At 40.1% G+C, this 24,295-nt stretch overlaps 1 protein-coding gene across 1 annotated transcript in view; it reads left to right on the top strand.

Moving 5' to 3' along the window:
- Nucleotides 1-24,295, top strand: part of tbl1xr1a (TBL1X/Y related 1a) — a 65,235-nt gene that overhangs the window by 17,818 nt on the left and 23,122 nt on the right. The window contains exon 2 of the mRNA XM_074667481.1: nt 9,725-9,790. The gene's annotated coding sequence lies outside the window, so the exon portion shown is untranslated. The remainder of the gene's footprint in view (nt 1-9,724; nt 9,791-24,295) is intronic.

Below are 24,295 nucleotides of genomic sequence, written 5' to 3'. Positions count from 1 at the left end.
ATATTTGCATGCTTGTTCTGACATGCACTGTGAACCTGGACCACAATAATGCTGCGGTAATAACATAGTGAGGAACTGACGGTAGAGGCGATCTTTAGACTACACTTTCAGCATGATGGATAAAACAGACAGAGAAAAGTGAAGGAGCAGGATGGAGCCCTGTTATAGAAATAGTTTATTGGTGAAGTCTGTAAACTATACCTGTTACAGTACCAGTTTGACTTACCACTCTAAAGCGTCCTGAGATGATCTGTGTCGAGGTGGATTTTCTTCCTCCTGAGCTGCAGAACCGTCTGGGTCTGACTCAGGGTCCAATACAAAAGGACGTATCCTACACTCTGCCATTTGATTAGTGCTATCAATGCCTTATGGTGAAGTTTTGGCAAACAGCAAACTCGCTCGGTCTGCCCCATCCAATATGGCGATTTTGTAAATACTGCCATGCTGCAAAAACTGCCCCCTGGCTCTACCCCCTCTGCCCCTCTGATAGAACTGACCAATCAGAGCACAAAGGGCTGTGACGTTGCGAGGTTACTGGAGGTGTTTCTCGAAACAGAGCGTTTCAACGAGATCTTCAGAATGGCCTAAACTGAGGATATTGAGAACACTATTGTGGGGCAATGAAGAAACTAAATGACTTGTACTGATGGCAGAAATGCTTTACAGGCATCCTAGTCTGGCATAGTGAAAAGGAGAAACAAGCATGATATGTCCTCTTTAATACAGTGAAATGACTCTCACTTTATACTTTGCTTGTTCCCACATCTAAAACAATAAAAAGATTGCCTTGAAACTTTTCATCCTAAAAAATAAAGGTCTTGATGGGAAAAAGAAAAAGATCAGCTTTCCATTCATTCATTTCTAGAACTAAAACAGTGGGTGATGGTGCTTTTGGGAAACGTGGGAGTCTTTGGCCCCATTTACATGACAATATTTCACAGCAGAACACAAAAAATGCAGTGAAAAAAATCGGTGTTCACTCAGAAACACTGAGGGGCTGAAAACGCTGTAGTATTATCCGAGGCCTGTAGTTAGCGTCATAACTGAAGCAGCTTTTGGTAGATCTTCACTGAAGTAGAGTTGAGCTCATCATCTGGTGTATTGGGGAATGCTAAGAGCAGAAGTTGAGCAACAGATGCATATTTTGTTGGAAGACAGTCAGCAGATTGAGCAGTACAAGCACAACATGGTAGTCCACGGTGATTGTAACAATGCTACTGTTGTACAGTTGCAGAGCAGAGCGTGACACCAGTGTTTCCACTGACAACTCTGGCTTGCTGTTTACATGTCAACATTATAGTGTTTTCAAAAGTGTTTGTTGTAGGTCGGGTAAAACGCTGTTTCCATGCAAATGAGAGCCTGAAACACAACAATACTTTTGCATTTAATCTTAAAACCACTGCCATATGAACGGCCCCTTTTTCCTGGAATAACACTACTGATCACAACCACAGGTGTCACTCCAAACTACACCACATATTGTCCTCAAAGTGAATTCAGGAACTGAAATGCAGATTTTTGGAAATGTGTCTCAGTACCAACATACCTGTTGCTGTGAAAACTAGCATTTTTGTAACCCTCTGAAATTGTGACATCACACGTGAAGTACCATATTTTCTGGACAGTAAGTCATTGTTTTTTATAGTTTGGCTGATCCTGTGACTTATTGTCAGGTGCGACTCATAAGGATGGGTACTGAGTGAGGTACTTTTATAGGTACCAACCAAATTCCATCTGTAGTAATGAGTGCAGATTCACATAAAATCAAACAGGACCATGTTTTAGTTCCTAAGTGCATCCTTGTGACTGTGAGGGAGTGGAAGAGTAGGTGATTTTCCGTACTGGACATGAACACAGCATTGAGGGTTTATTTATTGAGAATTAAATATGTTAAATTAAAAAACTTTGAGATTTATTATTAAACAAATTAATTTTAATTACCACATAAACACACAAAAGTACTGAAATTTGGTATTGTTGTGTGCTGATACTTATGCCAGGTACATGGCATCAGTGCTGTAATTTTTCAAATGAGAGAGGTACCCATCCCTAGCAACTGATATGTCAAATATAAAAGGAACTGTGATAATTTTACAGAAAAAGATAACTGAATTCATTCAATTCATTCCTGAGGAGTTCTGTGTTAGGGAGGTAAGGTAAGGTACCAATGCCTGGTACCCTGCAATCAATATCACCACGCGTACCAGTGTTTGGTACTTTTGTGTGTTTATGTGGTAATAAGTGTTAAATTGCTTAATAACAAAATCTCAAAGTTTTTCAGTTTGACATATTTATGTCCCAATATATAAACTTGCAGTGCTGTGTTTAGGTGCAGCATGAAAAATCACCCACTCTTTCACGTCGTCATAGTCACAAGGATGAGTTTAGGTACCGAAAGATGTAACGGTTTGATTTTACGTTTACAGTACTCAGTTCTACAGTCAGAATCTGGTTGGTGCCCATGAAAATACCTAATTCTGTACTCATCCCTTGTTTGATCAGATGTTGTAAACTAGATATCCACTGATATGTTCAGCTCCTGGTGTCCCAGTTTACAGGGTCACTCTTTACCCTGGAACACCAGGAGCTGACAGAGACACATTCACACTATCAGGATTGTTTAGGATAGTGGTGGCCAACCTGCGGCTCGCGAGCCACATGCGTTTTTTTGCCTCTCAGTGTGCGGCTCTTTGATCCATTCATTAAAAAAGTATTATATTGTTATGAGTAGTGGTGTGCCAATCATTGATATATTGATGCCAAGTATTGATCAGTATTGATCAATACTTGGGTGATGAGATTGATACTTAAGTTTCAATTTCTTTTCTCTACATTGCTAATGTGCTCATAGCTATCTAGATAGATGGAACTTTATGTCTTCTGCAGTAAAAACAGAAATTTGTCTTTGACACGGCTCCAAGTACGAATTGAAACACACTTACAAACACAGTAAATGTTGCTTTGAAAATTTTATGTCATTTCGTTTGTGTGTGAGAGGAAGTGCGTTTTTGATGTGGCTCCTTCTAGTATCATGGTAGTTTTTGTTGCTCTTGGTCTCTGACTGGTTGGCCACCCCTGGTTTAGGAAGCACTAAACCAAGACCATTATAGCTGAGGGTCAGCTATCGTGAAAAGTGGGAGGGAGAAAATAAAAACACTGAGGCTGCTCCACTGATCAGAAAAAGTAGTTTCTTGACCTCTGGAAATAGCTACCCCCCAGTCAGGGCTTTTTAAAGAGTTAGAACAGTACCCTGGAATTAAATGTAGTCCCTAGTTCCTGCAGTCCAAAAGCACCCAGTTTTTTTAGAAGTCACTAGTTCCTGTGGTTGAAAAGCACCTTTATGTTGTACGGTAAATGATGAGCTGTGACCCAGCTGTTTTCATCACTTTCAGTCTTCACTCTGCACACAGTCTCTGCACAACATATGGGACACAGTGATCTGTGTGTTACCTGCTTCTCTCTCTAGCTGAACTGAACTGAAACACTCAAAGAGGCAAATATGTTTGGTGTTCTTTGTAGACTCAGTTACACACCTGGAGTGAGTGATTCCATCTAGACTGAATGTTTCTGGGCCAAAAGAAAATTTGTCTTTATTGTCAGCGGCTTCAAAAAACCCTGTTCATGCAGAAGAAGAGTGATAAGACCGACGTTTAACTGAATCCCTGATTGTTCACTCATCATGTACTGTGAAGCTGGTACTGTCATCTTTTTGTGATTGCACAGTAATTACACACAGACATGTTTTATTTATTACTTCTGTTTTTCCAAACCCAGGTTAAAATGCTTTGATAGTTTGGTTTGATTTTGAAATCCAGTTGTGTTGTTTTTGCTGTTTTGTTCTTGTGAGGTAGGGTGGTTACACAAACACAGCAAGCAAGAATGGAAAATAAGGGACACTGGCACAGTTACCTCAAATTTCTGTTGCATGAGTGTGTGTGACCCTGCATAACGAGTGTTTGAATATTTAGATTCAATTCTGATCTAGGGCTGCAGCTATTGAATATTTTAGTATTCGAGTATTCTACTGAAAATCCCATCAATTAATCGAGTAATCGGATAAAATACATTTTTGTTTAGTTAAAGAGCAGTTATTTTTCAAATGAAATTTTTTCTGTGTAAGAAATAGAAGTTCCTGATACAGCATATCAATAAGAGCACTTGCTTTAGTAGCTCCAAAATTTGTAAACACACTTTGACACATTTTTTGTGCCTTGTACATCTCATCAAATGTTGCGGACCCAAATGGCACCTGTTTCGTAGAATGACCTATTAGTCTTCAAATTCTAGAAAAGAAGCTAGATTTGTTGCTAGTTGCTTTTTTGTATAAGAGGTAGCTTGAGGGGTCTGAAAACTCTCTTAAAGGGATAGTTCAGTTTTTTTTGAAGTGGGGTTGTATGAGCTCTATGTGACCACTAAGGACATTAGATACAGTAGGAAGTTGTCTCCTCTCCCTCAGTAAGACACAGACTGTAATCGATGGTGACGAGGAAATAGACGCTAACAGGGAAAGACCGTACCAAATTCAACGGCTATTTTCTCTGCCTACAAGAACTAAAATCAAAAAGTAATACCACAGTTTAAGAGTACGCTACATAAAATATTTTTTAAGTGCATTAAGTCTTCTAAATATAAACATTTATCCGGACCTAACTAACTGGTCATGTATCCTTCCGCGCAGCGCTAGTGCGCCCCGTCCCCCCTCCTCCTTTCAGCTGTAGGGAATGTAAACAAGCTATGCTTCGGGCGCCGGTTGTAGCCTCGTGTAAGTTTGATCAAGTATCTTATTCTTTTGTTTGTACTCTAAGGATTGTGAGGCTGCGTAGGAAATTCAAAATGAGTGACTATGACAGCGACGAAGAAGTCCCATTCACTTTGGTACCAAAAGGATACCTGTATGAACCGGAGTACACAGAAGAAGAGCTGCTACAGATGGCGACTGAAAGGAATACAGAGGAAACATCCGCGGACACCTCAGCTCTATTTGAAATACCACTCTTTGAGTGGCGGAGAAAATTACTCGAGTAATTTTTGTAATTGAGTACCTAGAATCATTCGAGGAATCGTTTCAGCTCTATCCTGATCAGTCAATTAATAAGTGTTCCACCATCAAAAAGTCAGGAAAACTGAGTCACATTTCCATTAAAACTTTGGTGACTGTGTTTGATAGTTGACATGGTCACAGACGTACGCAGAAATAGGCGCTTCTTATTTGGTTTTCCATCATACAGATACTTTATCTGACAGCTATGTGCAGCCTGGAAACCTCATTCTGCCATGTCAGAGCTGTGTCCTCCAGCAAACACTGTGCAACCTTCAACACTCCAACTCAGTGTTCCTCTGGCCACACCCTGCTACCCCTGCTCTCTTTGTGGTAACATTATCACTCCCTTCGCTCTGCAGCCTCTGAAGAGAGAAGCAGCCCAGCCAGGAGGAAGGGAAACAGAGGGAAAGAATGACTAAAAGAAAAGAGGCGTAGAAATGATCAAGGTCAGGGAAAATAGGGAGTGGAGAGAAGGAGGCTGGAAAAAAAAAGTCTTAATGTTCAGTGATTTCCAGAGCCCTTAACGGTATTATGCAATCCAGCAACACTCTGACGCAACCTCAGTCTTGCAATCTTCATAATTACCACAGGATTGAACTGCAGTAAAGTTGAACTTACTGGTTTCACAAAGGCACTTCTGATAGCAGGGTTTTCAGTTTTACGATGCCATAAATACTCACAGTGCTTAAAGGGTTCACCTACTGATGAGGTAAAGCATTCATACGGCTCCTCAGTGAGTGAGTCACATGATCGGTCCTCATGCTATGGATGGTCTCACTTTAAGTTCATGGTGTTAGTGTTGTACAGTTTTTACTCTAAGAGGAGATAAGCACAGAATGTAAACTGTGACTGATATCAGCTGTAACTAGTGGTTATCAAAATGATTAATTGACTAATTAGCTCATAAATCACACACTTGCTCAGTGCCTTTATTTTCCTTGAACTTTAAATTGAATCTCACTGTTTAACTCTAAATACACTGTTAAAAAATTCAGTTGGACACAGCATTAGAAAAGTTCCTTCCACTGTAAGCGGGGAGAAGAAGATAAAGAGAGGATGAGAAGGAAGGAAGCTAAATGTAGGTGAAAGGTTGTATGGTAAAGGATGGAAAACTCCCTCAGTGTAGCTTCCACTTTTATCTGTCTCTTCCCCATCTCTGTCTTGCATGAACCACTCCCAGCAGAGATAGTTTGAGTGTGAGATGTCTCACTCCTCCCTCATTTAACTCTGGTAAAAACATGTGCAGTGACGCTACAGAAAAGAAAGTGTGCTACTCTCACACTGCTGACATTTTGCTCTAGTTGGATCACAGAAACAAATCAGAGATATGCTAGCTAGCTGGAATCAAACAGACACACACCGATCAATGTGTGGTGGAGTATAGCAGATCATCTGATGTCATGTAGCAGGGCAGATATCAGCTGATATCCTCCTCATCATGTGTTATCCCTTAAACATATGAGTCTGTCCTTCCCCCAAGGGAGTGATGTGCCTTGAAATCTGCACCAAAGGTCCCCATTGGTTTTCTGAACACACTGTACTGAATGTATACATTCAGAGCATCTTCCCTCAAGATAGTTTGCCATTGTGTATCACTGAACTTTCTGCTTGTTACTTCTACTTACAGTAACTCATTATTTCAGGAGCTGCGTACATGCAAATATATATATGTTCCAGCTCCAATTTGTCTCAAATTATTGACAGCAGCTCATCTGCTAAGGCGCTCAGAAAATTAAGAAAAATGTCAACTAAGTTTAGTCACTGTCTTCGTCTGTATATTTGTGCTGCAGGCAGCATTAGTGATGTAACAGTTGGAGATTTTGATGGTACAATTTTCAGTCTCAGTAATAATCATTGTTAAATGATTATTGTGCTATAATTGAGGGCCCTGTGACGACTTCACAAGTGATCTTCAAGTTGTCTCCTCTAGATTTTACTGCTCATAAACAACTGATGTGAGTGATAGAGCACAAGCTACAACACAAGGATTCAAGGTATTTATTCGCCATTTGTACATGGACTGACAGTCCAGACGTGCAGGAAATTTTGTGCGGGGCTCTATAAAACATTTAAATTGAGAATATAAACAGTTTAGAAATAGAATGTAAACGCTTTAAATAAAGAATATAAAACAACTTAAATAAAAAATATAGAAAAACACTACAGCACCAAAAAATCTACAGGATGAAGTGTGTACAAGAATTATGATATGTTTGCAGAGAAGAAAGAGGGTTAGAGGAAATATTGCACTTATGGAAGGGATATGTACTCCACAGTCGGGCTAATCTGTCTAATCTGTTAGTGATAATGTTCACTTATGCAGCAGTTATTCTGCAAGGGTCTGTTCAAACTTAAGAGTCTATCAATAAAATGAAGAGTGAGATTACGTCACATTACGTTACGTCTGCTTGATGAGGTTGGGGTAGGTAGATGAGCACTGGCAGGACATAACCAGGATTGACTAACGCTACATGTAACAGACACGTCTCAGAGCACCGGGTTGTGAGGAACACTGAACAGATAGTCTGCTCACCTTCTGGAAACTAAACTACAAACACAGTTTACAAATTGTTGTCACCTTTCAAACTCTAGCACTATGTAACTACTCGTTGCTTTGCTTCCTGGGAAAAGTTGTCTTGAACTTGGAAAAGTAGTGCCTAAAAGAAGATCAGCTCTCCAAAACAAATGCACGCCTTGACAAAAGTCTCGTCCTCATGACTGGGGAGACCTTTTGAAAAGATTAGGTATCGCTTTATATTAAGGTCCTGTAATAAGCATTAATAAGACCTTTGTAAGTACTTATAAGATGCTTGTTAACATTATTATTTGTTTATAAGATTATTTAACTGTTTAATAAGTGTTTACTTAATCTATAAGCTATATGGACCCTAACCCTCTTTGTTTTTTGTCTTCTGCTTTTGTCTCTCATGAGCCCTACCCCAGACCTTCCCCTAAACCAAACCATTCAGGGCCCCTAAACCAAACCATTCAGGGCCCCATGCCTAAACCTAACCTGTGGGGCCTCATGCCTGACCCTTACAATGACCTTATTTAACACTTATTAAGCAATTATATAGTCTTATAAACAAATAATAATGTGAATAATCATCTTATAAGTACTTACAAAGGTCTTATTAATGCTTCTTACAGGACCTTAATATAAAGTGATACCTAAGATTTTATCGATATTATTGCCGTTATCAATTCCTCCAGAGAATTTTTACAAAAAGTAGCTTGTTTATTCAGTTTATAAGTAAATACATATAACATGACACTCTTGGTATCTAATGGCGTGTGTTGACACCAAACACATTGGTGGTGTTACTATCCTCACAATATATATAATATTATAGTATAGCTTCACCCGCTGTGAGCAGACAGGATCCAGGAGACAGAGACTGAACAGACTGCTGGGGAGGCTCAGTCCTGGACCCTGTGAAGGTGGAGACTGGCTGGGCTGGAGAGTGGTGGACGGGATGTTGTCATCTATTTTCTTGTGGACCTTTTTGCTTTTGTTTTCTTAAATGCTGCTGTGACTCCTGAATTTCCCCTCAGGGATAAATAAAGTATTTTCTATTTCTTTCTATTCTATTACAACGTTGCACAAATTACACTTTGCATTGGTGCCTTCTTTTGGTAAAGTGAAGCAAATCTTTCGATCAGCTGTTGTCTTCAAAACTCTACTGTTGACTGATGAGTGTGATCGACGTGTGGCACATCATAGGACTACGACATGAGGTCCAGTCGCATAGAATTGACAAGGGAACCAAGAAGTTTAAAGCCAATGGTGTTGATGGAATGAACCATTTCTTATCGATTCTTAACAGGAACCAGTTCTCAATACCCATCCCTACTAATGACAGTGGGTGAAGGTGCTCGAGGGATATGAAGCCTTTATCCTGGGAAAAACAACAGTCACAGATGTGTCTGCAGTTAACCCCAAACAGATAATCCTAACAGCGCTTTCAAATTGATATCAACAATCAACAGAACTTATCACTGTTATTCATTACTACTTATGACAACACTGTTTCTGACACTTAATCACTTAGAAATAGTAAGGTATGAACAGTCATATTAATAACTAAATATCAATGAATTGAACTTGGTCGTATAGTGCTGAAAGCTAGGGATTTTATTTTAGTGTTTTACACCAGGTAATTATCCTGCAGTGTGGAGCAGTCAGTTTGTAGTCACTTATCAAAGCCTTGGGGGGGACTATATTTTCTTCTATAGTCTTCATGCTGCTTTGCTGCTGTGTTACATTTGTTTACTTCACACTTAAAGCCTCTCTTTTCTGCTACCCCATTGATTGTAACTGACACCTTTATTTAATTCCCTACCAACTCAATGTTTCATTAAGTTACTCTCTACTAATGTTTTTTCCTTAATTATCATGCATTACTTTTACTGGGAGGTGGATTTGGTTGCAGGCTGCTCCAAATACCATTTATTTTACTCTGTGTGACGCATTGTTTGGAGTAAAATCAAAATGTGGTTAACAGTGTTGGGTAATCAGCATCATAAAAGCTGATAACTTTGAGGGCTCATTGTATTGGTCTGGATGACTTGACCATCCCTGTGTTTGTGCTGGCAGAATATGTTCACCACAGTGCTGGTTTTCTTTCATCTTATCTATTACGAAAGCCCCTTGCTGAGCTTCCTTCCTCTTCTTTGTTGCAGGTTCTGAGCTGATGGTACACGGCCCTGACTGAACAAACTGGTGGTGCATACAGACTTACTACTGTGGTGAGTGGCTATAAATGTTTCTGCCTAAATATTTACATCATTACTCATGCAGAGATGTTTCCTGAGTTAGCAAGTGTATTGGGTCCATATCCCCTGAAAGACACAAAGGTGAAACACATAATACTTTTACAAACCAAGGGAAGCATCTCCTCATTGTTGTCATACCACTGTTTCCTCTTGCTGCACTTCTTCTTGTACACTGTAAAACTTCTCACTGTAAAATTAGGTAAAATACTGGCAGCAGGGATGGCCAGTAAGCTCTTGCTATTTTACAGTACATGTACTGTAATTTAGCTTTACAATATAACACTGTAAGTTGGATTACAGTATAAATGTGAAATAATAGTAAAATACTGGTAACCCTGCTTTTACTGTGATTTCACAGCAAAGTAATTTTTGTTGCGACAGCGATTTGTAACCATGAGTGAGGAAGAATCACAGTGGATTTGAGACCCTTCGGTTCATTGATCTGTTTATGGCAGGAGGCACAGGCTGTCTGTGCTTTACATCGCACAGACCAGCTGTCCATGCTCCATGGCACTGACTGGCTCAGCTACATAACACATCAAAGACACAACAAGGGCCTGTGCCATGTGGAGCACAGACAGCTGTAGGAATAAGTACAGAATTGGGTGCTTTTACAGGTACCAGCCAAATTCTGCTTGTAGTTCTGTCTGTATCCAAGTATGGATTCACATAAAATCAAAGTACCTAAACCTATCCTTGTGACTGTGAGAGAGTGGAAGAGTAGACTATTTTCCATACTGCCCATGAACACATCATTGCAAGTGTGTTTATTGGGAAATAAACGTTACATTGTAAAAATTTGAGATTTCACTATTAATATACTGTTATTATAATATTTATTACCACACAAATACACAAATGAACTGAAAATTAGTTCCGATAAGTATCAATACCAATTGCCAGGTACCAGGCATCTGTACTGTATTGTTTTAAATGTGACAGGTAGCTATCCATAGACAGCCGGTCCGTGCCATGTGGAGTACTGACAGCCTGTCCATGCCATGTGGAGCGCAGACAGCCGATCCGTGCCATGTGAATCACGAATAGCCTGTGGTCCCCTTGCAACACATCACTGTACGGCAGGGTCTCATGCCCACTGTGTTCCCTCCTCACTGACCGTTTTGAAACGCTGCCACAAAAGAATAACTTTGCTGTAAAATAACAGTTAATTACTGGCAGCAGGGTTTCCAGTGTTTTACCATTACTTTACAGTGAATTTTTCACAGCGCTGTATATTAACATAACAGGACTGATGACATTTCCTTCCAGTCCCCCCCCTCCCCTGTGTCGTCTTCTTCTGAAACAAGTGCTCAGATTTGAGGGGATTTTTCTTGTCAAACCCCAGATTGTCAGAAAGTTGGAAATCTGCGGTTTGGTTTTCACTGGAGGAATAGTACTCTCTTCCTGTTTTGAACTGTCTGAGAGTCCAGCAGACTTCCTGTGAACTCTACCCTGCAGTGCACAATGCACAATGCATGATAGGACCCTCAGAAGCTCTCTGACACCGTCTTTCATGTTTGTTATGCTTGGATGCCCAAGGACTTTCTTTCTGTCTGACTTACTGACATTTTTCATTTGGTTCTGTTGAAGCAAATTTAGTGTTGTGACAGCCGTGCTCCTGCTGCCTCCAATGTTTGCAGCTCGCTGTGCGACTGTCTGTTCAGGCCCCACTGTAAAGCACTCAGATCAGCTTGTTTATTTCCATCTTATGGCCGTAACTCAGCGCTGTTGTTATGTCATTCAGTGTGTTATTAGCACGAGTTGGCTTAAAGCACTCCAACATGGTTCTCATTTACATACCAGTTACAACAGAAACCAAGTCATTGTGCACAGAGTCTTGGAAATAATGCTCTATTGTGACAATTATGTGTAACAGATGGGTAAACCTATTTGGGTGGAGGGAGAGCAGCTCTGTCAGGCAAACAGTTTGGTCTCTGCGTTTTTGTGATTTGATCCTCTGGTGTTGTTTTGTGTGTTTTTGTGCAGCTCTGCCTGCTCTGCTGATGTGAAGAAGCTCTTCTCAGGCCAAAAGTTAAAGACAAACAAGACATCCAATTTGTTTGTGCCCTGCAGAAACATTTCACCTCCCAACTTGTTTTTAATTTCACACTGGCTCCGTGTGTTTTCTCACAGATGTAAAAATGTCTTTCATGACCTCAGGAGTGAGACTAACTGACAGGAACGACTGCACACATTGACTTTTTTTTGAGAGTGCTGGCATGTTGTCAAATCTCTCCTGAATTGCCAAACATCTTTTGGGAAACACGGTTTCAGATCCAAAGGCGTTTTTTTTTTTTTTTTTTTTTTTCACTGATGCAGCTGTGTGGAAAACTGTGCTACTCCCACAAGGCTGTTGTATGACAGAGGAGGAGAAAGAAGTCTTTGTTTAAAATAATACAGCCCACAGTATTGATTCAATGCAGCAGTTTAGCAGTTTGCCTAGGAATTAGCTTGTTTGCTACGCCTCTCACACTCTGTGCCCCATTCTCAAAATACACCACAAATATGTCAGATACCTCTCCTCTTGTTTGTCCTACAGCCAGCCAAAACTTCCACACCTCTTGCTGAGACCTTGTCCTTGTTTAAACTTGATGCTCAAACCCTTTTTAGTCTGAGGCATGAGAGAATCAGGAGTACGAAGAGACAGAGATTGTTAAACACAGATATAGATGGGGGGATGAAGCGTGAGGTGAGTCTTGGAACTGCACTGCTGTTTGTCTACTGCTGTGGCAGATCTGGAGATTATATTCAGTGTTTTAAAGAAGTGGCACAGTGAGAAACAGTTAAACAATTTCATTGTCTTTCACATTTTAGTTTCTGCGTTCAAGCCAAAATGTTTCTTACTCTCACACTAAGACACAACACCCTGACCAGGCAACACAGTGGAACTCCCAAATAAACATCGGTTGTGTTGATGTTGTTTTGACTGGACATAACTAATATTAAAAACAGGAATGGGTATCGAAAAATGGTTCCTGTTAAGAATGGATAAGACATATTTTGATCCATCAACTTGATATTCCTTTGTGCTTAACAATTCCTTTATCAATTCTTAACATTATGCTGGAGCTGCTAGACCTGCCAGACCTTACCTTGACTAAGTCTGCCCCAGCTATCTTAGCTTAGCAAGTAGATAACACTTTACCAAGAAAACTCTCATCCAGGATTTTTTCACTTAAGACCTGAACACACAAATAAATGAACATTAATTTTTCTCAAGAGATTCCCATTCAGCTCATTCAACATGGTTTAAATCTCCTTATTTATCAAAAACGATATAAACAAAATAGCGGTAGCTTGATGCTAATGTATACGGGAAATGGCATTGATGTGCTAGGGGTTAGCATAGATCGGTATAACTTTAGCTTCAGGATAGAATTTTAACTTTCATCACAGAAACATCTAACAGTTAGTCTTTGTTAACAATACTAAAAACTCCAAATGTCAAAATACTCACGGGCAAACATAAGATGGCTAGTCACAATGCTGACTTCATTGCTGGCTTCACAACTATGGAGAGGTTACCAACAACTTAAACCATTGCTATAACCACTTTGAGACACTCAATGGCCTACTTCAGTCAATAACATAACAAATTTGTACATCAACGTCCCGTGACGCGCAATTTTTTATTATTTCTACTTTTTTTTACCTCCAAAGATTTAGATCCAGTAATCACTTTTTTATTTCTTCACTTACAAACTCAATTTAATGTTTTTGACCCACAAAACATGTAAATCTTTTTTTTGTACAGAGAGAATTCACAAGAAGAATAAGCAGAATTGATAAGGGCATTGGTATTGGTAAAATCTTATCAATACCCATCCTTAATTGAAATATTCAGCTTATTTATGACAAAAAGCCATGAAGGTTGTATGTGAGCTAGAGCTTGTAGATCCTGATGTCAATCAGTAGTTCACAACACTTTTCCACTCAAGTGACCCTGGTGCTAGTTCAGAGTTGGTTAAACTGTCAAAGAATCAGCTCGCTTCGGCCCAGGCACAGAGGAGCCACGTGATTACACATCTGAAATTGTCTGAAACATCTGAGAGAAAAACGTGCTGATTGAGTTGAATTAGTATCTGGAAATAAAACATAAAAATAAGACACTCCTTTATTTATACCACAACAGGGGACATTTACAGAATTACAGCAGCAAACAGGAACGTTTTAGTGCAAACATTACAATAAGAATATATGAATAGTGCAAATTTGGTGGTGCTGCGTTAGCATTGCTAGCTTGTCCATCTTATTGGAAATAGATCTTAAATTCCCCATAACAATGGATGGAAGGACAGGTCCATGTTGTCTCTTCTTCAAGACCAGCACGCCGTCCTCACCTTCTTCTCAGGTTTTAGGAAACATTGGGCCCAGCACCTGTTAGCAGTGACATGCTACAGGCTGCTAACAGCTGAGCTTATATGTAAACAATGCAACCATGGTTGGATCCCTGGACAAACAGGGGCGCAAAAATAGCAGAAATAGGGTACCAACAAATGAGCCCTTGAAAGTAATCACACAATTACATACAAGATAAATCAAAACAATATAAAAAGGTCAAGGTAGAGAGGTAATGAGTTTGCAGCGTCAGCCAAGATTTTCTGTAGGAATGAGTTTGTAAAACTTTTTCAAAAGTACTTTGAGCTTTGCACTGAACTGATAATTAAATCAAAGGTGAAGAGAATGTTAAAAAAAATAAAATTAGAAACCTGAAGCTTTGCTACATAACTTGGACAGACACCTTGTTTTACAGAAGTAGTGTCAAACAACCAACCGGTTTACTTGGACATGACTCACACACTGCTGTGGGGAGTATTCTTAAATTAACTTCTATTTGTTGCCCTCTTTGTCAAAGAGGTGTGAGACTGGCAGGATCCCGGGTGCTCACACAGGTAATAGAGTTAGCCTGGTTTTTATTGTAACACAAGACTCAAGCCTTTCACCTCACACCCACCCATAGTGCCCCAAGACCCCCAGTAGTAAATAAACTGACTCATACTCTCTCTAGTAAAACTGTTGTTACCTCAGTCCTGTCTGGAAGCTCTCTCCAAATAACTCAAATGAATACTCTTATTTCTAATATCCAAATCATTAAGTCTGTAGAAACTCTATAGGTTTATTTATGCTCATTTAAAGCAATGCAATATGAAACAGATTTTGTTTTTTAATGACACACGTCTTTAATTATCTGAGCCTCTCAGTATTTCTTAAACATGAGATCTAGGCAGGTAAAGTGTTACACATACAGGTTTTAGCCACCCCAAAGGTACAACTCCATCTAACAACCCAAAGGACCAAAGGTCAACTCGTCTGTGCTGCCCCTGTTATAAAACTAACTTACCTGGTATGTATCAGTGCGACATCTCCGAGACACCAGAGGATACTGTGACCATACTTGACATCTTGTAATGTTATTAAAGCCCCTTTTCCACCAAACAGTTACATCAGATCTATTAAGCCCAATCCTGTTTGTGTTTCCACAGCCAACCGTGTCCCCTTGTGGTATGTGGCGTGTAAGCCAGATGCCAATAGCCACGTCATTTGCATAATATTGTGATGTCATAGTAACATGGCACAGTGTACATGGCTAATAAACCTTATGAAGAAGAAAAATGCGACACAGTAAACAAAGAACAACAATAGTAGACATCCAGCAATTTGTCTTCTTTGTGACTGGCATGTGTCTCTTTGTTACAAAGAACAACCAAGCTTTGTTTCAGAGAAGGTTGTGTGCTGCCAGGAGAACTACAGTGTCACACAGTAAATGACGATTTCTTCAACTAACCAACGGTCTGCAGTGTTGTAGCTCCACCTTCTGGCATCGGTTCATGGTCGGTTTAGTCTGGTACCCAATGGAAGGGTCCCAAATGGGACGTCTCATCTCGGTTATTTGGGCACCTCAAAATGTGCGCCATACCAAGACAAACAGAACTGAACTGCTTGGTGGAAACAGGGCTTTAGATCTTTGTAGGACTACATCTGTACTTGAAGAGTTTCTGTTGCTAAAACCTACAGAATGAACTACAATCCCTATTTTTATCTCAGCATTAGCAGGTATTTTACGGTTTCCAGTTTAACTCAATGAATAGATGGACTGCAGAAAGAAAAATACCAAGCATGACAAATTCAAGACTGATGATTACTCGTTCATATTCTACTGCTTGTTCAGCTAGTAGTCAGTGGTGTATTTACCCAGAAAGAGAAACTGAAAACAACAGTAACCATAACTTGCTCCTGATCTGTGCCAGTCACTTGACCTTCCAGAGAGATCTTTAAGTCATTGGGCTTCTGACTTTGGCAACTTGTCCTAATCCGAGCGGACACGTCAGCTCTCGGTGAGATAACCGCCTCTGATTCAGTGGACCTCTCTGACCTGCTGCATTCAGATGGACTCGAGCTGCCTGGAGCAGGTTTAACTGCCCACCAAGCCCAGCTAGCTGGCAAGGCCTATGTGCTACCATCTGTCAGCGACAGACAGCTAGCCTTCCTGACCTCACATAGGCCATTTGAGGCAGAGCCAGGCTCGCCAATGCAATCTGTCACTCTGAGAGACCAGTAACTCATGAGGGGGGGAGGGGAACACCACATGCATGTCTGTAGTCGATGCACCTTACACTTTAACAGCACAGTGGAGTAAAAAAAGCTTTAACTCATTTTTATAGTTATAATTTGAATGTAGAACTCATTCTGTCTAATTGGTATACATTTTGGTTGGAGGTAGTAGACCATGTTAGTTTTCTGTCTCAGCTCCAGATGTAGGTCCAAAATATTTAAATAAAAAAAAAATCTACACCATGCCAACGCATGACCTAACATATGATGCCTTAGCTTACCAAAAAGCCGTACATAGACTGGAATTTTGGTGGAAACTGTGCTGTTAAATTAAAGGTTAAAAAAGTGCTTCACAAAGAACTTAAAATAGAGAGACATCACAGGTTTTGCTAGGTGCAGTTTCCTGTCTGGCAATTTTACCACATTCAGGAGCTAATCAGAATAATTTAAAAAAAAATCTTTTTAAAGATAAAATGATTATTTGATTATTCAAAGAAGACAGTCTTCTCAAGTCTCTGTGAAACCAGATGTACCTTTTTCGTAACGTCTGCATCAGTAATCCTTGAAGCTGCTGAAAACAAGTCAAAGCTTTGGAATTCCCCAGAATTTAACTTAAAAAACAAAAAACAAAAAAAACTGCTCTCCTTTCTTAAACGACTAATGAGGTAACCTCTCTGCTGTAAATTTTCATAGGCACATATGCACTTCTCTTAGAGTTCAGATCTGTCAGTACATGAGTCATAATTTGCAGCAGGCTTACAGTAAACAATCTCTGGCTTTTGTTCTGAGTGCTTTGTTCCTGTTGCGGCAGTAGTAACAGTGTGTATGTGTGTGTGTGTTTGTGTGTGAGAAAGAGAAAGAGAGAGACCATGCATAATATGAGCCCTAAATCACCCCATCCTCCACCGGCTGAATGTCTTACTTCTCCTCTCTGAAAATAGACCCAAACCATCAGGTCTCAGACACAGCCTTTAAATAGGAATGAGCCCCATTTCCACCTGCACACGACACAGCAGCCATCACAGCTTGTGTCTCCTTCAGGTATTGATGCAGCAAGTCTTCAAAGAACATGAAACCAACATGGTGTGTGTTATTGTCACAGACTGCGAGGAAGAAAAGGAAACGCTGAGACACACCGGTGTGGAGTGGCAGTTTGTTGGTTTCCCCAAGCTCTAGTTTCAGGGGATGCACCTGGCGTTTTAAAAAGCTGTTTCAAACATGTACCCAGCCTGCGCCTGTAACATTTGTTCTCATCCTGTTGCAACAGACACAACTGTTTGTTTTCTAATTCAAAATATGCCTTTTATTTTGTGATGAATTAACCAGTCAGGTCTTGGCCCAAATCCGAAAAATAATTCTCAGAAGCAAAATTTTAGCCTCACAGTATCAGGAATCCTGAATAGCACTTCAGTCCATAGAAATGTATTTATTCACCCATATTTAGGCCAGGTTTATGCATCAGCCAATACATGAAGAAATCTAAAATGTACATAAGAAATTTCAAGAATCAGTCATTTTTTGGTACTGGCTTTAAATTTGGTTTATTTGTGTAAAAACACCACACAACGGTTCAAACTCTTGGACAGCTCCAGGGAAAACTTTATAAGGCAACATCCAGCACAGCTTGATCCAGTCTGAGTACTTTACACCATATTAGGAAAAATGTGTCGACATTTAGGGGATCAGAAAACACTTGGGCTGAAAAAGTCAGAAAATTATCCAAATTTGGATGGTTCCAATCCTGTGGTGTGAGGTACGCAAGGAGTGAATTCATTTCCCTCTATCTTCTCTGAGGAGGATGGTGACTGTTTGGGTTGAAATCACAAATCTTCAACATGTACAATTAGGGGTGGGCAATTTATATCCCGTACGATACTATCTAAAATGTTACTTTAACAATGTGCAATTTTAAATTATTATAGTATCTTATTTTGGAAAAAAAATAAACAGACGGTTCATAGGTGGTAAAGGAGAGGCGCTAGGAAGTCCTCATTCGCTGAATGCTTGCCTCAGAAGCCAATCAGTGGACAGGGTTCAGTCATGTGACTCATTGGAACCCAAAACATATGGTTGCACTTGTAGGAAACATGCAAAAGTCTCCCATCTCAGCGAATGATTTATTAGCCAGACTTGGGTCCACTTCCCTCGCCTGGAAATGGTTTGGAGCGAGTGTTGCATCTTCACAGAGAAAGTGTTGGGAGATGTTTCCTGTGATGGTTTCCCCAGATCAGAGATGTCTGAGTGACATTTATTTATTTTGTCTCTTTTTTCTTCGTCTTTTCTCTCCCTCTTTTCTTTGAATTAAATGAAATGAGAGAAGCCAGATATATACTCAGTATCAGATGTTAAGGCTGTTTATTGTTTAATTGTAAAATGTGCATCAAACTTCCAGCTTCTATCAGGTTAATTTTCCATTATGACAAACGGCTTTAATCTGACATCAGATGTGACGGGACAGTTAATATAGATATAAATGTTTATGCTGGTTCAGACGGTTACATTAAATAGTTATTGCTGTGATTGTTTATTGCATTAAAATGTGCCTGACACTCTGGAAACCTGACTCTGAGGCTTTGTTGACGTGTGCACACGTGTGCGCCTGTCACCAAATTACAGCTGCGGAGGGTGCGCTCCGCTTTGCGCCAAAAATAGACCAGTTTGGAGCTGGCGAGCTTTCAGCGCACTTTCTGCACTGTTTTTGGCACGAAATTGTCACTGCGCCAACATGAATCTGCCGACACCTCCCCCTGGTGCGCCGCCAACTCCACCCATCTCTGCGCAGACAGTCTTCCAAATTGTCAAATTGGCAGCGCACAGTGGTGTGCCGCACAAAATTAACACTGCGCGGGGTGCACCATGCTTGCGCCCCCTGCACTGGGCCGTGAAATTAGAGCCCATAGTTTGATAAGGGTCAGAAATCGTGAACTAACCAGAGGATTTGTGGCTGCAAACACGCCACAAAGGATTGAAAGCATCCTTTTATGTAATATTTTGAGACATGGCTCTACTATGCTGGAATTATCAAGTGGATTATTATACAAGATAATATTTTTCCTGTAATTTGTATGATCAGTGACTGGGCTGCCCTCACCATGTGTCTCTAACATGATCAAATAAAGTTATTAGTCTCCTGAGGATGTGAACAATTTGCAGCCTGCGGTTGTACATTTATTGCATGTTTAAGCAGTGAAAAAGAAGAAAAGCTCCCCTCACCTGCCGTACTTAAAACAGACTGAAATGTGTGGCATCCAGTTTGGCTTTGAGGTCTGCGTGTACATCATAACAACAATGGGGCTGAAGGAATGCGTGATTGATGTGTTGTGAAATGTGTTGTGACAGGAAGTGGAACGTTACAGCATATTGAACAGGTGTCGTTATATTTTTATCACACTTCTTTGAGTGAGCTAAAGCCTTGTGATTGGATGTTTCATTAGCCTGTGTTTGACTTAATGAATTATTTATGCTCGCTGATAACCCGGGGCAAATATGATTTACTTAGCCATATTGATTTCATATTGTGACGGACAGAGCCTTCCCCGCTCTCATCAATATGAATTCATGTCATGGTTAGCAAACAGGTTACGTGCTGCATGGATCTAATTGCCATGTCCTGATTTTTTTCTCCTGTTGATTGATTGTCTCTGTGCTGCTCTGCCTCTCCTGCCGTCCTCTCTCATTGAGCTGTGACTTGGTTTAAGATTTACTGTAAAGGCCAGTTTGCGACTGACAGCACTCACAAGGGGAGGAACAGAAGGAGAGGGGGAGGAGGGATGAAATGCAGAGACAGAGATTCCCTTCTCTTCACCCATCCCCCCTCTCTGTTCCCTCACACTGTCAACACAGAGACTCCAGCCTGCATGAGTGGCCCAACAGCGCCACTGCAGAGGGATGGTGGTGAGGGGAAGTGCAGCTCTGTGTTTACAAACCCTGGCTGTCCTGTCCTCCAGGGCACTGCAGCTGTCAGATGGGATTTGAGCAGAGGGGTCTGGTGATTTGTGACTCAACAGTCTGCATGTTTTTTATTTCAACCTGACACAACAGCAGGCCGATTCACTTTTAACCCTTCTCCTCCCTTCTGTTAAACTGCATCACTGATGTTGTGTGAGATCAATTAAAATTAGCTGATGCTGTGCAGTGAATTAGAACAAACAAATATAAAAGATCCATGAACGATTATGCGAAAAACTTTATAAGTTGTAAAATTTTGACCTTCACAGTCTCTGGAAGAAGCAGCCAAGCAGCATTTGATAGAAAAAACAATTTCTCTCATGAGACGATTATTTCATCAGTCAAGTGTGCGTTAAGTCATGCATCCAGCGTTGGATGTACGTTTTTATAATCTGTGTGAAGTGCAGGTGGACATATTCCCAACTACACTTAAAGAGGACATATCATGCTGATGCCTGATTTAATACTTACATATAATAAATTTGAAAACAAGACCTTACACCCCCTGAATTTTCAAAAAAAGAGATATTGTATTTTTTCTGATATCCTAGAACGAGATTTGATGCCTCCGAAAATAGGTCATTGCCAGTTGGCTGCGAGATTTCAACCGTCGTGACGACACCAGGATCCTTTCTTTTTATTGGAGTAATGTGATAAAGCAGCTCCTCCTCTGTGATGTCAGTTAGTCACACAACCGCCACCGAGGGATTCACCCACCAAGAGCCGAGTATCCCCCCTCAGATGCTGGATGCAGGAACTCTGCTCTGCTGAGCAGCTTACAGTGAAGTTTTGTCAAACAGCAAACTCGCTCGGTCTGCCCCATCCAATGTGGCGATTTTGTAAATCCTGCCATGCTGCAAAAACCGCCCCCTGGCTCTACCCCCTCCGCCCCTCTGATTGAACTGACCAATCAGAGCACAAAGGGCTGTGATGTTGTGAGGTTACTGGAGGTCATTCTCGAAACAGAGCGTTTCAACAAGATCTTCAGAATGGCCTAAAATGAGGATATTGAGAACGCTATTGTGGGGCAATGAAGGAACTAAATGACTTGTACTGAGGGCAGAAATGCTATACAGGCATCTTAGTCTGGCGTAGTGAAAAGGAGAAACAAGCATGATATGTCCTCTTTAACATCAGACCATATGAAAAAGTTAAACGATGACGCTGACATTTACAGACTATTTCAGGAGCCATATTTTCCCGAAAAAATTAACACCAAGTGTGAGTCAGTTTTTGGGATTTATTCAGGGGATCTGAGGTTACATTACTAGAGAGTCAAAAAAAATCATTTTGCCCTCCACTGGAGGAAAGTGTTAACTTTTTCCATCCCAGTTTATTAACAAAGACTCATGGAGATTTTCAATTTAGAAAAAAACAATACTTGAACAAAAAAAAATGTGATTTGAAAACTGTAAAATAAAAATTCTGATATTTCCTCCCCCCATAATCTCTTTAAATCAATTGGTTGATAAGAATAATTGTAACTGGCCGATAGGAAAAATAAACAATGACTGCAGCCACTGCAGGCAGCCTTGAAAAAACTCAAGGCTGCTGTGGAAAAATTTTGAAAATTAAATTCTTAGTCCACTGTCAGGTTGGACTTCTCCAAAAGAGCCAAATCCATTTCCAGCATGTAGACTAGAATTTTTTTTTTACACTAAACTGGCAGGCAAAGTTTAGCAGTAGGAAGTGAAGTCTGTCCTTGTTCTCTGTTGAAAATGGTGTCTATGATTAATTTTGTAGAAATGTTGGGCACAGGAGCCTAAGTGTCAGACAGAAAACGGACAGAAGAGCAAAAGAAAGATAAACAGGAGAGCAATAGAGTACGAGCTAAAAGCTAAAAGAGCTAAACTGTTTGTGCTAATGTTCATTTTAACCCACAGTCAGCAGTTATTCTGCAGTGGTCTGTTCAAACTTGAGAGTCTGTCAATAAAATGAAGAGCAAGGTTATGTTAACTCAAGTTGTCTTGAACAGGGTAAAGTAGTGTCAAAAAGAGGATCTGCTCTCCATTCATTTGATCTCCATATTTTATTGGTTTTCTTGGGGTGTGGCACGTTTGAAAGCAGCAGCTTCACTATTTGCAGTGTTGTGAATTACAAGTGATAGCAGCCCTACAGCTGTTCATGATTTAATAATAGGCTTTAGTTAGAGTAGTGTGTGTGCCCTGCTGCTGTACAAGGGAGGGTAGTAACAACTAAAAACATCACACACTGTTACCACTCTGATGGGAAAGATTTGTGTACAGTGTTTTAATGTGATAAAGTCACTTCAGAGATGAGCTCTTCTGAGGTCATCAGCTGTCCTCTCTTACCAGAGACCAGAGTCTGCATTTATACATGTACTGTTTGCTGTTGTAGTGACAAGTTTCCCCCCAGGTTATAACCAGAGGAGCATTCCAGCTTCCCCTTCACTGTAGTCACATCAGGAAAGTACATCAAGTCTTATCAGTGTGTAAGACAGGGGTCTGCAACCTGCGGCTCTGGAGCCTCATGCGGCTCTCTGACTCCTTTCCTGTGGCTCCCTGTAGATTTGAAAAAAAACAAAAAAAAAATGAAATAAAGATTTTTAATTTAAAATTTTATTATTAAATGAATATTTGTCTCATTATTTATTTGTTTAACTTTTTGCAATTTTTTTTGAAATTATTTTTTCGTAATCTTTTTGCAAATTTAGGAATAAAAATTCCATTTTTTTTTTTAAGATTTTGCAAATTTTTAGATTTCTTTTTTTTTTTTAAATTTCTGCATTTTTCCCCGAAATTTTTGAAATAATTTGAAATGGAGCAAGTTTGTGAAAAGACAATCTTTTAAATTTTTTTGCAAATATATAAAAATTTTAAAACAGTTTGACATTTTAATATATTTTGTATTTTCAGCCATTTTGTTGTATTTATTTATTTATTTATTAACAAACTTACTGAAATATCTTATCTATTTATGAACTTTTTTGATATTTCATATTTTCCTAAATTTTTCAATATTTGCAAATTTATTGAAAATAAATAATGGAGACAACAATTTCATGTACATTTTCATATACACAAAATCTTCTCGTTCAGCAAATTATTCACTGGATTTTTTGTATGTTTCAAATTTATACACCTTTTGTCTTTATTGTGAAGATAAAGTCGATTTTGTGGCTCCTGAATGACTTTAATCCAGGTGAGCTAAGGAAAAATGGCTCCTATGAAAGTAAAGGTTGCAGACCCCTGGTGTAAGATCTATGACGTGTGCACCCTCCTACTACTTCCTGCTTCCTGCTTGGTTTGGTGTTCTGCAGTGTGAAGGCCAAAGGTCACGTTAAATGCCCCAGACGACAAAAATGTAACATTCTGGGAAATGAAATGCAACCTTGTGTTCACAGCACCCAGGAGGCTGTTTCATCCACTTAAAGGCCGTTAAATGCACAGAAAGTCTGCTTCTCCAGGGAGAGGGGGCTGCAGAAAGAGAGCTCCAGGCATTACACGGCTGATTATTCTCAGGGGAAATGGGCTTTGACCCTTTGGTCCTTATTTGGAATGGGCTGTGTGGCTTTCAGTGAGCCGCTGCTGTTGTGGTTCCCACTCCTTTGCTTCACCAAACCACAGAAAACAGAAGCATTACACTAATGATGCCACTGACAGACGTGTGCTTGGATGAACAAATGGACGAGTCATAGTCCTGCTGGTGCTGGGCCTGGGGACTCTTGTGCTTGATTGAGGAAAATCTGGGTTGATTTGATTCTGGTGTTCAGAGTAACAATAAAACCAGTGAAAGGTTCTGAACTCAGTTTGGGATCTAGGAGATCCATCTCTGAATGTTTCAGCTTCTCAAATTTACCAGTCTTGCCTCCGGCTGTTTTGCTACCATACTTGTCCAAAAATACTGCGAAGGGTCTGGCTGAGTGTTGGCACCCTGCTTCAGATACATAGATGATGAAATATGTTCCAACAAGCCAATTTGAAAAACATGCCAGAGTTATTTATGGCTGCGCAGACA

Source organism: Halichoeres trimaculatus, unplaced genomic scaffold (assembly GCF_033239565.1).
Source record: "Halichoeres trimaculatus isolate MK-OKI-2021-1 unplaced genomic scaffold, fHalTri1.1 fHalTri1_scaffold_4, whole genome shotgun sequence".
NCBI lineage: Eukaryota > Metazoa > Chordata > Actinopteri > Labriformes > Labridae > Halichoeres > Halichoeres trimaculatus.
This window is presented reverse-complemented; position numbering and strand designations above follow the sequence as displayed.